General features: G+C 47.9%; 1 long non-coding RNA gene across 2 annotated transcripts in view; it reads right to left on the bottom strand.

Moving 5' to 3' along the window:
* Positions 1-6286, bottom strand: part of LOC140215995 (uncharacterized) — a 120765-nt gene extending 114479 nt beyond the window's left edge. Inside the window, exon 1 of one of the 2 annotated variants that reach the window (XR_011892631.1) lies at positions 5999-6286. This is a non-coding gene — a long non-coding RNA (uncharacterized lncRNA). The remainder of the gene's footprint in view (positions 1-5998) is intronic. The other variant, XR_011892632.1, reaches the window with a different exon arrangement.
* Positions 6287-16358: the final 10072 nt, after the last annotated feature.

Here is a 16358-nt window from a genome sequence, read left to right as displayed (position 1 = left end):
CGGCTTCGCGTAAAGTGGAATGGGTGCGACGGCATTCAGCTGCACAAACAATGTGTTAACACCGGTACACTCTGCTACAATGTTATTCTTTGGCGTAAGATGCACCTGCAAGTAAAGAGGCGTTCACATGGGCAGTCGAGAGGAGGTTGTGCTGGCGAAGGATATGCAAGGATACGCCACGTGCGCGAAAGGTGACCAGGAGACGATATGGCAGTTGCAATGGCTCTAGCTGGTACTTCTATAACTTTGTCGGCCAATGCTACAAGCCCAGCCAAATACACAATTAAAGCTGTCGCCAGGACCATCTCTGCGTTAGCTGAGAGACGTTCTATGAGCAATTCATCCAAAAGAGCGTCGTTAATGGATACCCCATTTTCTCCGAGCAGCTGTCATTGTGGGTAAAAAAGGGTGCTAGAGTGGTGGCCTATGACTTCTTCAGCTGACAGAACCTGCTGAATTTGAGAACCCAGGAAAGCATCTGTGCAGTGCAGCGGGATTGCTGTCAGGAGGTCTTAGGCGGCGGCAGACAGTGGGACGTCCAGTAGATCTGCCACTTCGTCAACGGCCACGGATGAGAGCGCTGCGACAGCGTAGAGAAACTTTTTGCCTTGAGATCGGATGCGAGCAAGTTAAAAACGTGATTGATCTCTAAGCAACCACGCCTAAGTATTATCTTCGCTGTATCTGCGCAAATTCACGGCTACCACCCAGTTGCAGTGCTGATCACGTTACTCGGGAAGGTTTTTGCCCGTAGAATGTGTAGCGTCTGTCAGAACCACGGCAGTCGGTGTCACAGAAATGTGCAGTCTGCATCACGTCCGGTTTCGCCAAATGGTGGTGACGCGTGACAGTGGAGATTCGTATATCTCGGCAGAAGTCAGCGTAGAGCAGACAGGACAAGTCAGCATTGTGTCCCACCTGCTTTTAATCCGTCTAAAGCTAGCCTGTGTTGGGCAGTGTCCAGTGGCGCGCCAGCGCTCGTAAGGACCCGAACGGCTGTATTGATTGGACGACAATGATGCTGCCAAATGATTTCACTATGCATCCGTTAAGAGGGGTGTACGCACTTCGTAACTTATGGATTTTACATACGATGGGAAGAATTGTTTACTAGCACAGGCAGAACAGCACGAATGGATACATGAAGGGATACAACGACCATAGCTGCCGTTCTGCGAAAGAAACCCCGACTTCCACATCATTAGTAGGAAGTAAATAAATACGCAAGTGTTGCTATACATTTATTAAGGCGAAAGCCTTAAACAGCTCATGGGATGTAAAATCCGATGTCCAACTGAACACCGCCAGGCATCATTGCAGCCAAATACATTGGGAGTCGAACCTTCGACATTTGCTGCGAGTCAAACCCACTACCTCTTGTGTTACCGTAAGTGAGACCCAAGACCTCTGGTGGGAGTCTAGCCCGCGATCGCTAGTGTTAATTAGGAGAAATTAGGCCATCAATGTTTTTATAACAAAACGTGCACCCGAGGTGGGAAGGTGGGAGTCGAACCTTCGACCTTTGGTCAGACCAAAATTCAGTGGCAGGCAAACTGATGTGTCACCATCTGTGGGAGTTGAACCCACGACTTTGGTGTTAATTAGTGGGAAGGTAATTCAAGCACACTTCATTAAGATAGGGTTCATTAGGGCACCCGAACCCTCGACATTTAGTGGGAGTGGAGCGAACGATATTTCGTGCATATTATGGCAAACTGAATTAAGGCACAGTTCAGTAAGAAGGAGCTAGGCCGCTATAAGGTAAAACTATTCCGATTTGTTTTGATTCTCAATCGGCCACTAGCCCTCCCTCATAGGCAAGAATGTTTCGGGTCCCGTCCATACGGATGGTCACCACACCCATATGTCCTGAGCCCGAGCCATTTTGACTAATCACGGAACGATGGTGGCTGAATTGAAAAAAAATAGCAGAATGGAATAGCTTTACGTTATAGCTGCCATAATTAAGACACTCGAACGCAGAACCTTTGGTTCATGAATCATGAAGGTACAATTAAGACATACCGATGACATTTTCAGTCGTATTCGTACCCTCGACCGTCGGTGGGGGTCGACTCAAGTATTATCGCCCAACAAAACAAGACACTTACGTAATCGAAGAAGAACATACACCAAGAGCACACATTCAACTAAATTTATTGTGCCAATGAATAGGTTTACATATGTGAAGCAGCATAGATTGCGCGTGCACTTACATGAAGAAAACGAACTGCGCATTCGTGCAACATAGTTATGAGTCATGTGATGCCGCCTCCAAGAAACTTAGTTCTTTTTCTGTGAGAGCAAGTGAATGGAAACTAAAACATTTATCGCCCAATTTCGCAACCACCAGCGCTTCAGTTATTTCACGGTTGTGGTGCGTCCTGCCACGGGACCCAATCAGGCAGTCGTCTTCGATAGGTTTGCAGCCGTGATCGCGACTATGAATCGCCAAGAACCCACCGGTGCCAATGTTTACGTTGTTGCGGTGTTCGTGGGGTCCATTTGGATCCATCAACTGGCAAAGCTTGCCGTGCTTGCTGGGAGCAGGAAAGGCAACGCTTCAAAAAGTTGGCCCAAAGAACAAATGCAAGAGTTGTCTTTCTGCTCCCAACAAGCACGACAAGCTTTGCAAGTTGACGGATACAAATGCCGTCCCGCCCGATAAGTGCACTACGCATCACCGTAAAAAGTCGTAGGTCATCACTTCCGGCCGGGGCAGCGGTGGTTGTTGTTGCAGCTAAGTAACTTCAAGCGATCCCTCAAGCTATTTTGCGGAATTTCGACGATTGAGGCCACTTGAGGCTGCGACCTTGGGTACAACATGAGGATTTCTTCCCGTACGACCGCTTTGATAGTCTCGGTGAGATCGTCGGTGGCCAGGAATTGTCCTCCCGCGTAGTTTGTAGAGTTTGTGCGGCAGTTTAATTACCAGTTCCGCATTTTAAGTGTCTTCTCGATGCTCGTGGCCTCGCGAAGAAAATCGTCGTCGGTCTTTTGTGTGCTTCGTATCATTCCGCCGAAAAGTTCTTTCTTCACACCACGCATTAGTATGCGAACCGTCTTCTCCTTGGACATTTCTGGGTCGGCATGGCAAATAGACGGCACATTTCTTCCGTAAATACGGCAGCATTCTCGTTCGGTAGCTGCAATCAGGCTCCCAATAGATCTTCGGCCCTTTCTTTTCGCATGATGGCCGTGAAGGTCTTCAGTAAGTTATTTCGAAACGGCTCCCACGTTGTAAGGGCAGATTCCCGGTTCTCGAACCATGTCTTCGCGGCAACTTCCAAGGAGTACACGTGGCGCAGCTTCTCCTCAGAGGTCCAGTTCTTGAAGACCGAGACCCTTTTGAAGGTTTCGACCCAGGTTTCCGGATCCTCCGACGAAGCTTCACGTACGATAGGGGGCTCCCTCTGTTGTTGAAGCACGATGGGGGACGCTGGGGCTGTCATTGCGGCTGTCGAGCTGGCCACGGTCTACCTGGTCGTACCAGACAGAAGTCCGCGCACCGGGGGCAGTCCTTGCAGTCTGCGGATAGCTCGCTAGTCTTGGGCGCCGTTGGTTTGGTGGTCGGGTTTCGTTCCGGCTTGGATCGCGGCTTTTCCGGGGAGTTCGGTACATGAACGTAAAGCATGTGCACCAGATATCACGTAGCACTGACGGTGAAGAAGGCAGTAAAACTGTGATTAACGAAACTAGCGTTTTATTGGGCGAACTTGTATCCTCAAAAGCAGGCTACACTTGAAGAACAACGATAGCGGCGAACACAGTCCAGGATCGTCTAAAATCTGATCAGCGGATTAAGCGCGTCGGCTTTTATACATCAATCATCGAAGGTTCCAGAGTAATCGCTGGAACCCGCGTATTTTCCAGAACGTTCTACATCATTCGCGTTGCGCGATGGACTCAGGTTACGCAATGTTCGGTGATAAGAGACCGCGGACAGAACCAACGATAACTTTCGAGAAACTTCCGATATATGCAAGCGCGGTCCTGCGCTGTGCGATAACTGTGGGATATCCTGCACTGTGCGATAACATTTGTTAGGCGGTGAAACGAGGTACGTCAGCCGATGAAGATAAACAAGTACACGTGTCAATATTTCTCAAGAGTTTGCGAATCCTGTACAACCCACTGATCATTATGATCAAACAGATTTCAGATCCTCGTATTTATAAGAACAGGCTGTGTCTGCTACGAAACTGCTTAATTTATTAACACTACCAACGCTTCATTAACAACTCAAACGGACCATTAGGAGCTGGGAGGCACATTGTTCCCAAGTGCGCAGCTCTTAGGATAAGACGCGGTCATGCATTATCCTAGAAAGTTTATAAATCTGATTGTTGAGCAATGATTATCTGCATAAACCGTCATCTGCAAAGAGAAAAAGCGCCGTTCCTAGATATGTATTTACGACTGTCCTGAAAGATGGTGTTACTTTCCTATAAACTCTGTTGCAATAAAATGTATTACGTTTTATCCGAAGACAGGACACAAGTGCTCCGCCTATAATTAATGCCAAACAATATGCAATGCCGAATGTTGTGTCTAAACAACGTTTTATTGCGAGTGATCGTGTCTAGCTGGAACATTGTGGCCGAATAAGTGACGCATTGTAGTCTGCATAATGCAGTATGTACGCTATGGATAGAATGAAAGATGCCTAACTTTCGCTCCAATTTCGTGCTTAATTGTCTGCAGTCAATGGCGTAATATATCTGACAAAATTGCCGCAGGACCCTCGCCACAATGAAATTCGACGACAGTGCGATTAGCAAAGTGAGGTCGTGGCACAGTGTTTTGCCAACACTGAGACGCGTCATGCATGATCCCTGTGTGCTACCGCGCTTCCTTCTCGTGCTTCTCTCTGGACACACTGAGTCATGCCGTGGTGCGGCCGCAAATTTCGCGCGGCACTTGGGAGAATATACTTTATGAGAAGTTTGCCTGGCTATGTCTTAGATGGATTGATTCCGCGTGGGCACTAGATAGATGAGAAGAAATATTTTTTTCTATAAAAAGCAGCACACACTAAGTGTCACATAGCTTACCGAAGTTGACGTCACAGAGGTTCATTAAAGAGCGGCACATAACCAGCGTGACCTGCCCATTGATCTAAGATGGTCGGAGGGTCGGTTTTTAACCCGGTGCCCATAGCAAAGCAACCCGATGCGCTACAAAGTTGGCGTAAAGACGGCTAGAGACACAGATAGGCAGATAGACAGACCAATAGACAGGCTGACCACAAAAAGTGGCTGATTTATCCTAGGAATGCTAATTGCTATCAGGCAACTGACTGTTCGATTTTGAGTTCCAAGTCGAATAATGCCTTCAACTCGACGACCCAATCAAGCACGACAATATTCAGTTGGTTTTTCCAGAGTTTGGAATGTTCGCAGACCTTTAGGTGGCATGCGCAGATCGAACTCTCATCATACGCGAGACGAATTATTCCGTCACAAATACGAAACACTTGAACATTATCTTGGCACATAGCAAACCTATACTACATACAAAATTAAGAGCCGCGTTAACCTTCCATTATTCCACTCGAAAAGCGGTCAGCGTGCTTCACTGTAGAAAGTATAGTTAATGTGACAACGTGCCATTGCAATATTGCGCTTTGCAGCCATATTTTCTGCCAACTTACGGTTTGGATAAAAGTGGCAGTTCAAGTTCTGCGGATGACATAAATTACATGTGCCATGGTTATTTTTCTGACAACCTTTACCAACATTTTATGTTGCAACGAAAATGCGTCGATTCAATATCAGTTATTTTCGTGTAAGGATATTGAGTACCTCATGACAGTTAAAACTGTGTAGAATTTTGAGCACTTATATGTAAATACAATCGTCACTAGCTGTTAGGGTAACGCTGTATAGAAGTCGGAATATTATCACAGGAGAGAAGAAAGTGCGGAAGCAGGAAGAATTTTGTCCCGAGAAATAAAGATGCTTGGTACAAAACTATGAAAAAATCGTATCTGTATTACCTCCTCTGCGTAGTTTCCAAACTTCTTGCGGCCACAGACGTTATAATAGCAACCTAAAAAGAGCAATAAGATTCCTAGGGAGGCTCTAAAAGACGACGTGCAGATCATGCTCTTCTTTTTCACTGGATTTCCGAAAACAATATTTAGAACTGCGCAAAAAGATTTTGCACCTGAGCAGCTCAAGGGTATTTAAATATTTCAATAGAATCTTCTCCTTCGTGCATAGTCATTGTTCATTGGCTTCTCTATTTCTGACGTATGAGGGTGACAAAAGGTGAAATAGGGAGTGAGTGGATCGAAATTTAATGGGGCGCACGAGGACGAAAATACTGACGAGAAGCGCATATTTATTGTACCTCGCAGGATCACAGCTGTTGCATTTAAGCTCGAGCTGTCTGTCATAAAATCAGGTTATTAAAATTGCTCCACGTATGTGTCTCAACCACTTAAAAGGTCGCCCGTATATGACGCTTTTGATTACCTGTGATATTTCGAACCAGACAAGATCATCCGAGTTATTGGCGCACTGCACTACGAGGTTTCGCCGGGCGGGATGGCGTGAACACAGTGGCGCCGCGCAGGACCTGTATTCGTCGACGTAGAATGTCTTAAAGGGACACTAAAGTGAAAAATGATTTCTTCTGCATCATTAAATTACCTTTCTACATCACCAAAAACACCACAACTACAACGATAATACTTTTGGTAAGCCAGAAAAAGCGCAAGAAAGAAATACGGGTGGCGACGCCTACTTATGTTCCTGCACCTGGGGGCTGTGACGTCTTGGATTTTGATGGCGTCTTCTAGGGCCTACTAATTATATATAGTGGTACAGATTCACTACATTGTGTTCTAAAGGAACCAAATATTAAACATGGCAAGTTTCGGGAACCTTTATTCAGCCAACGCGGCCCAAATGTGAAAACATACTTTGGAGTCCCTGACGTCACGCTGACGGACCGGCGCTAGGGTTTCGGCGCGAAATTCAAATACTGATTCTTGGACTATCATTTTCTCATATAATAATCAAACTATTTTTTTAAATGACTGGCTGCAGGGTTCTCAAACAACGCTTCATTAGCCTAAACTGATTTATTGTTTCACTGTAGTGTTCCTTTAAGCCATTCTAAGAACACTAACGGTCTCTGAGCCTTTATTTTTTTTTTTTTTGCTTCGTTATATATCCTTACTAAATGTGCTTTTGGGTTTTGCTTTCACGGTTCGTATGCAGCATCTGGACGATGTCCGTTAAGACAGGGGGCATTGACGCGCGTACTTGACCGTTTTTGACGCACGATGACCGTTTTTCTCCCGCTAAAGACTACTTCACATAGAGGACTGCAACTACAACAACAACAAAAATTGGGGACCAATTCACTCTGTGAATGTGGAATGCCAGCAAAGATATCGTTGTGCTACCAAATTCGCCCCCTTCCATAGTGTGAACGTGGTTGGGCAGCAAAGCCAAACGAGTCCACAAAATAAAACACGATTGACCAAGGTGCAGTCAAAAGGAGTGCACGAATCAAAACGCGTTTGTTTGTAACTTGCTATTGAGCATACTTCTTAGTTAATTAGCTTAATGAAACTTGAAAGGACTAGAGCTTTATCCTAGTCAACAAACATGGGGCTGTCCGTTCCGGTCCTGTAAGAGCCGCTGTATTGAAAGCAGACGGGAATTTCACAACCCTTACAACTTCACTCTGAACTATCTAATTATTAAAAGTAAATGAAAGTGAGCCTAATGATACAGTAGCCTTAGCGGCCGATTGTCATATAATTGTGGGGGATACATTTCATAAAGCATGAGTGACGATAGCTACACACCGAAATTCTCGCATTGCTGGTTCTTATTACGCTCGTAAGCATTTCTACGCCTACTAAAAGAGAAATGTGTTCGTCACATAAGACAGTGAACAGCTGGTGCCCCCTTAACAAAATATCTCATACCCCCGTAAGCAAGCAATAAAAAAAATTATCTACCTCACAGTGCACGGGGGAAGAAGATGCCATGGATTGCGAATGCACGTCGCGTCGGCTCCGCAGTTTTCGTATGATTCTCAGCGGAAAATGGCATTTTGCGGAGAAGTCCAATAAAATTGAAATAACAAGTGACACTTACCTCAGGGATACCATTCTTGACCAGGTAGGCCCATTTTCTGGCCATCAATCGTTCTTTTCTCCCGCTACGCGTGGAAGGGGATCTACGCCTAGTGTGAACTTCTCGACACCTGGAACGTCTGCGCCGCGGCGGTGGCTGAGAGACCTCGGCCTATCGCGCCGACGGAGATATCCAGGCCTCCTGCCATGATGGAGCTCGTGAGCGTGGAAGGCGAAGAAATGCAACCAGAGGAGTTCGGAAAATAATCAGGCTGGTGTGAGGAGGTGCGTAAAACCGATGCAGCGGAATTGAACAAATGGAAGCAAATGGAAAAACGAATGCAAGCTGCGAGAAATCATCAAAGCAAGTAGGGAGCCTAACGTACCCAAAGAAGACTACAGAGTTATCGTGCGTCCACATGGCGCACTTAACGTGTCGGACTACAAGCTGGATCGCATTTACCGCTGCATACGCAACGCTGCCGAGGTCGGTCGAGAGAAAGCCGATAAAGACCGCTTTAGTATAAACAGAAAGCAAAATATAGTGGAGCTCAGCACGCTTCCCGAGGAGCGCGCCAGGAAATATGGAGCTATCAATTAGTTCCGCTTTGGAGAAAAAGAATTTGAAGTGAGCGCTTACAGAGCACCTTCTGATAACACATCCAAAGTCTCATCACAGGAATATCCATGGAGGAGAGTCCGGAGGACATCGTTACCAGTTTTGTCACGCCGTACAATCCTGGGGTCTTGCACGCCAAGAGAATGGATAACACAGACAACGTTATCGTATTATTTGAAGGTTTTCACCTCCCAAGATTTCTGACGTATGGAGCGGTACTTATACAATGCTCCTTGTATAGAAAACAGATAGACATATGCTCCGCATGTGGAAGAACAGGGCACAGGGCTGACGTGTGCCCCAACCCTGAAGACAAGTTTAGCCGCGGGTTCGGGTGCAAGAATCCACAGCAGGTTCACAAATGCGCAGCGGATTGCCAATTCTGCGGCAAAGTCCACAACACGAGAGAAAAGAAGTGCAAGGCAAGATACAAGGTACCGTACCTGGTCAGGGGACGCCGCTGGCAGCTACGGAGGAGGGAAGAAGATGCCCAAGATGAGGAGTACTGCTACCGCAACAACAAAAAAGCTAGAGGGAGCAACAACAACAATAACCACACGGCGGTAGCGAGCAAGCAGCCATCAATCTACAAAAAAAAAAAAAAAAAACAGGAACAACTACGCAAGTGACCGGCCCGGTTTCTTCTCGAGGCAGCTCCGGGAAGCCGGTCACGGACACTCCAGGTCCAGGGCCAGATTGTGGACGAGATCAAGGTCGAGGTCCCGTGCGAGAACTAATCGAGGGGGAGACGGGCGCAAATCACAGGTGAGCTGGGCAAGCGCCGTCTCCGGCACTGCTACTCAATAGCCTAAAGCTAAGGAGTGCACCCTAGAACAGGAAACAGCACAGATTAGAAACATGTTAGAACAGATTCTCTGAGAGAATGCAACGCTTCAAGATGAGATCAAGCAGCTTAGGGCAGAAAGCACAAAGCTACAGGAACAAGGAAAGAATACCAACACACCCTCCGCCAGTAGGACGCCGACGCCTAGTCGAGCTCGAACACCCGTTCCTACACAAGCGAACGGGGCAGCACCACCACACAAAAGGAGCGCGCAAGAAAGGGTTGAGGAAAAGGGCGGTTTTATAATGAGCGACGTTATGTCAACGTTTAAAGAAATGCTCGATGGGTTACAGCAACAAATGACAAACCTGTATATAGAGAATAAACAACGTTTCGATGAATTAGAGAATTGAGTGACGGCACTAGAAAGCACGCCAAAGGATATTCGATCGGTAGACGCAGAACCGGTTAAACGCAAAGCGTACAGCAGGCCGAATGTGGTAGAAAATTGCAAGGCCACCGGGAAAGAAGAGGTAAATCAACATGGGGCCGCGTAACCAATACGAGATTTGGCAATGGAATTGCCGCGGGTATTGTCGCAAGCGAGGAAACCTGCAGCGGTTCGTAAGAACCAAGGAGACGCAGGTTGGCATCGCCCTGCCGGAGACTGGGGGGTTGGCAGAATTATCGGGGTATAAATCTTACAGTGCTTCCGGCGACAAGCTAACCACCACGACGCTGATACAGAGAAACCTATCGGCTGTCAAGCACGATACCGGTATGGGCGGCATAGACCACATCCTGATTGAAATAATCCCCTCCCTTAAAGAAGAGGAATGTCTGTACATAACATATACAGTCCACCCCGACACAAGCGCAAATTCGTTCCACTCTTCCGCAAAACTTTGACCGTAGCGGAAAAACAGGCGCTTCGTGGTCGGCGATCTTAACGCGCCGCACGAGCCTTGGGGTTACAACATAGAGAAAGCTAAGCGCCGAAGCCTTTGGGCTTACGCTTAGCACGAAGGACTAACGCTCAGAACAGATCCTAAGGCACCAACCAGAATAGGAAACAGCTTAAACAACGAGACGACACCAGATCTTACATTTAAGAAGACTATATCAGATTCTCAATGGATAAACATGCAGAAAAGCATAGGTAGTGACCACTACTACGTCATCACAACGGTAAAAGCAAATCCAAGGAAAAAGGTGGGTAGAGAACTGAAAATTGTAGAACGGGACTCTTTTCGCAAACTCCCACAGGAAGATGTTGAAGACATTATAACGGACATCGAGAAATCGGCAAAGAAAGTACGAGGAAGCGTTAATCGAACTACCGAAAGTGTCCCAGATGAGGCAGAGATAGAGGAGATAGCAGATTGTTGCACACGTGTGAAGTGCAAGCTACTACGCTCAAAAGGCGAGAAAAGCAAAAACATAATCGGAAATTAAGCAACAGGATTGCAAGTTAGACCTGGAACATTTTCCGTTGCCTCTTGGACTCCGAGAGTAAAACACCGTACAAAGACACTATCAACAGAATGTTATACACAACTACGACGGTACAGAAGATCTCTGTCGAGAGGTTCAAAGGATGTGCGCTGGAGATGTGTATAGAGGTGACTCCCGGATTACCTGGCTAAGGATAATTCTGATCTCGATACCGAATTGCGGAGGCAGAAGTCAAAGATGAAATTACAGCGCTGCACCAGGACTTGATGGGATAAGCAACAAAACACTCAGGAACATCGACGATGCATCCATCCGTGCTTTCACAGACTACATGAATAACTGCTGCAAGCAAGGTGGCATTCCTAGTCAATGGAAATCAGCCTACATCATTTTTATACCGAAGTTTGGAAAGAAAGCACACCTGATGAACTTAAGGCCCATATCGCTAACATCCTGCGTCGCTAAACTCAGGGAACATGTGGTTCTCACGCGCATGACGAGATACACGAATGATGGCGGTCTTTACCCACATACCATGGTTGGATTTCGACCCAAGTTATCAACGCAGGGTATTATGCTCAAAGTAAAATATCAGATCATAGATGTGGGTGAAAAAATTAGACACCAAGGCGATACTAGGTCTCGATTTAACTAAGGCATTTGACCCTGTCACGCAAAAGGCAGTACTACGAAATCTCCAACAGCTAGATGGAGGATGTGAACATGCGCTTACGTCAAAGACTTCTTGAGGGATCGTACGGCATAGATTTCCTTTGGAGAAGCCAAGTCGGAGGCGATCAGACTAGGTAATACGAATACCCCTTATGTCCCTTTCTATACAACGTGGCAATGATCGGTTTCCCTGCGAGACTCGAAAAAAAAAAAGAATGACCCGGACACAACCCATACGCGGACGGCATCACTCTCTGGGTGGCGTCTGGACGCGATGGGCATGTGGAAGAGATCCTCCAAACAGCAGTAAACATGATTGAAGACTGCGTCAGAGACAAAGGACTAAGATGTTTCTCGCAAAAATCAGAACTTCTGCTCTATAGACCCACATGCAGCGGCTGGAAAAGCATTAAGGAAAGGCCAGTTATTGTTGTCATAGTAGAAGGCACCAGGCACCAATAGTGGATAGCCTGAGAATACTGGGACTCCGCATATCCAAAAATGGCCATAATGGAGAAACCATTACACGTCTGGATAACAGTGTTCAACTAACAATCAGACTAATAAAGCAGACATCCAACCCAAACTATGTCATGAAAGAGCACAACATCACCGGAATAATAGAAATATTTGTAATTACTCATATTGTATATGTGGTCCCTTACCTCAAGTTCTACGCTGCGCAGAAAGCCAAGGTAGAATGCATTATAAGAAGGTCGTACAGGCTAGACTTGGGACTTCCAGCAAATACGTCAAACGATTTCTCGCGCTCGGCGTGCACAATAAGCTAGACGAACTTATTGAGGCCCAGTAAGTGGCGCAGTATGAAAGGCTCACACAGAGTTATACGGAGAGACGCATCTTAGACGACATCGCAATAATCTACGAAGCACAACGCGGACTGCGGTGAGACATTCCAAGGAAAATAAGGGAGCAGCTCTTAATGCCCCCAATCTCCAGAAACATGCACCCGGAGTTTCACCAAGATAGAAGAATCGCAAGAGCGAGCGCTCTCCAAAAAAAGATTCCGTAGTGCCAGGGACGCGGTTTATGTGGACGCGGCTGAGTACGCAAGTAGATGAGTTTGTGGATAGTTGCAACGAGTCTAGCGGGTGACTTCAGAGTTAGTGCTACTGTAAAAACAGGAAAGGCGGAGGTGGCGGAGGAGGCTCCCTAAGCACTGGAAATAGCCTCCACGGAGGCTAACATCGTAGTCAGCTACTCCAAGACAGCCGGCAAGAACTATGTCAGAGGAAGATTTTCGCCGGAAGCGCTGAGAATTTTAACCAACATTCGTGAAGATTTAGACGATCACATCATATGGACACCCGCACACTCCTCCTTTTCCGGAAACGATATAGCATAGAACCCGGCTCGAGAACTGACGGGCCCAGCAGATCACATCCAAATACTGAGAACGGAGAGAGACTGGATGACCACCTTTAACGAGGTCACAAACTATAAGTTGGGAAGGGCTCATTTCATCCCGGCACATTGCTCGCTAAGTAGACGGGAAGCGACAGCATGGCGCCTCTTACAAACAGATATATTGTCACGTGGTCGTGACGTCAAAGAACACAGTAGCAATACTGTGGAACACAAAACTGACTTTTATTGGGCGAACCTGTGCCCACAAAAGAGGCTACACTTATAGCACAACGATAGCGGCGAACACGGTCGGCGATCGTCGAAATCTGATCAGCGGGTCAAGCGCGTCGGCTTTTATAGAGCAGTCATCGAATGTTCCTGACTAAACGTTGGGACCCGCATGCCTTCTACAAAGATCTACACCATTGGTGTCAAGCGATGAAATCAGATAACACAAGGTTCGGCGACAACAGACAGCGGATAGAAGCATCGATAACTTTCCAGAAACTTCGGATACATGCATGCGCGTCCCGCGCTGTGCGATAACATTTGTTAGGCGGCAAAACGTGCCGCCCGATAAAGACAAGTACACGTGTCAATACCCCCCTCTTAAAAAGCATCGACCCGATGCTGCAAACAAACGAAAGTAATAAATAAGCACTCGTAGCAAAGAAAAAAAAACAAAATAAGGAAAGTTCGTTAGCGTCCGTTAAACGGTTTAAGACGCACCACGTGGACCACTTCAGGTCGTGCGCGACGTCGCTGTGAATGCGAAATGCCGTCTGGCACGACCTCATAGTCAGGTGCGCCAATACGTCGGATGACCTTGTAGGGTCCGAAATAGCGTCGCAGTAGTTTCTCACTGAGTCCTCGTCGGCGTATCGGGGTCCATACCCAAACACGGTCGCCGGACTGGTACTCGACGAAGCGTCGTCGGAGGTTGTAGTGTCGGCTGTCGGTCCTCTGCTGGTTCTTGATTCGCAGGCGAGCGAGCTGTCGGGCTTCTTCGGCGTGCTGGAGATAGGCAGCGACGTCAAGATTCTCTTCGTCAGTTACGTGCGGCAGCATGGCGTCGAGCGTCGTCGTCGGGTTCCTGCAGTAAACCAACTTGAACGGCGTGATCTGTGTTGTTTCTTGCACCGCCGTGTTGTAAGCGAATGTTACGTACGGCAGGACGGTATCCCAGGTCTTGTGTTCGACGTCGACGTACATTGCTAACATGTCGGCGAGGGTCTTATTCAGCCGCTCCGTAAGACCATTCCTCTGTGGGTGGTAGGCAGTTGTCCTCCTGTGCCTTGTCTGACTGTATTGCAGAATGGCCTGGGTGAGCTCTGCTGTAAAGGCCGTTCCTCTGTCGGTGATGAGGACTTCTGGGGCGCCATGTCGCAGCAGGATATTTTCGACAAAGAATTTCGCTATTTCGGCGGCGCTACCTTTCGGCAGTGCTTTAGTTTCAGCGAAGCGGGTGAGGTAATCCGTCGCCACGACGATCCACTTATTTCCGGTTGTTGACGTCGGAAAGGGTCCCAACAGGTCCATCCCGATCTGCTGGAATGGTCGGCAAGGAGGCTCGATTGGCTGTAGTAATCCGGCTGGTCTTGTCGGTGGTGTCTTGCGTCGCTGACAGTCTCGGCATGTTCTGACATAACGGGCGACGTCGGCGGTCAGGCGCGGCCAATAATACCTTTCCTGTATCCTCGACAGCGTCCGGGAGAATCCAAGGTGCCCAGCGGTTGGATCGTCGTGTAGGGCGTGCAATACTTCTGGACGCAGTCCTGACGGGACAACAAGAAGGTAGTTGGCGCGCACTGGTGAGAAGTTCTTCTTTACGAGTAGGTTGTTTTGAAGCGAGAACGAAGACAACCATCGCTTAAATGCCCTAGGGACAACGTCGGTGTGCCCTTCCAAATACTCGATGAGGTTTTTCAACTCCGGGTCTGCTCGCTGCTGTTCAGCGAAGTCTTCTGCGCTTAAAATGCCGAGGAAGGCGCCGTCATCTTCGTCATCTTGCGGAGGCGAGTCAATGGGGGCGCGTGATAGGCAATCGGCACCAGAGTGTTTTCGTCCGCACTTCTAGGTTACAGTGATATCATATTCTTGCAGTCTTAGGCTCCACCGCGCCAGCCGTCCTGAAGGATCCTTTAAATTCGCTAGCCAACACAAAGCGTGATGGTCGCTGACGACTTTGAATGGCCTGCCATATAGGTACGGGCGAAATTTCGCTGTAGCCCAAACGATGGCGAGGCATTCCTTTTCGGTTGTAGAATAATTGCCTTCCGCTTTTGACAACGACCGGCTAGCGTAAGCTATCACGTGTTCATGACCATCTTTTCTCTGGACTAGCACGGCACCGAGGCCTAGGCTACTGGCGTCAGTGTGGATTTCGGAATCGGCGTGCTCGTCGAAGTGCGCAAGTACGGGCGGCGACTGCATGCGTCGTTTGAGTTCTTGAAATGCGTCGGCCTGCGGCGTTTCCCACTTGAACTCGACGTCACATTTAGTTAGCTGTGTCAGCGGCTCAGCGATACGTGAAAAGTCCTTGACAAATCGCCTGTAGTAGGCACACATGCCAAGAAATCTACGCACTGCCTTCTTGTCGATGGGCTGCGGGAACTTTGCAATGGCAGCTGTCTTCTGCGGGTCGGGGCGAACTCCAGACTTGCTGATGACGTGGCCTAGGAACAGAAGCTCATCGTAAGCGAAGAGGCACTTTTCTGGCTTCAGAGCGAGCCCTGATGACTTGATGGCCTCTAGTACTGTCGCAAGCCGCCTAAGGTGATCGTCGAAATTTTCGGCGAAGACGACGACGTCATCCAAGTAAACAAGACAGGTTTGCCACTTCAATCCTGCTAACACCGTGTCCATGACGCACTGGAATGTTGCAGGCGCCGAGCAGAGTATGAATGGCATGACCTTGAACTCGTAGAGGCCGTCTGGCGTGATGAAGGCGGTCTTTTCGCGATCTCTCTCGTCGACTTCTATCTGCCAGTAGCCAGACTTGAGATCCATCGACGAGAAGTATTTTGCGTTGCAGAGCCGATCTAATGCGTCGTCTATCCGTGGTAGGGGGTATACATCCTTTTTTGTGATTTTGTTCAGTCGACGATAATCGACGCAGAAACGTAAGGTGCCGTCCTTTTTCTACACCAAGACAACAGGGGATGCCCACGGGCTTTTCGACGGCTGGATGATGTCGTCGCGCAGCATTTCTTCGACTTGTTCTCTTATAGCTTCACGTTCTCGCGGCGAAACTCGGTAAGGGCTCTGTCGGAGTGGTCGAGCGCTCTCCTCGGTTATTATGCGATGCTTGGCGACTGCTGTTTGTCGAATACTCGATGACGTCGAAAAGCTGCCTTTGTATC

The sequence above is a fragment of the Dermacentor andersoni genome, chromosome 2 (genome assembly GCF_023375885.2).
Source record: "Dermacentor andersoni chromosome 2, qqDerAnde1_hic_scaffold, whole genome shotgun sequence".
NCBI classification, from domain to species: domain Eukaryota; kingdom Metazoa; phylum Arthropoda; class Arachnida; order Ixodida; family Ixodidae; genus Dermacentor; species Dermacentor andersoni.
Note: the sequence above shows the minus strand (reverse complement) of the source record. Positions and strands in the feature narration are given on the sequence as shown.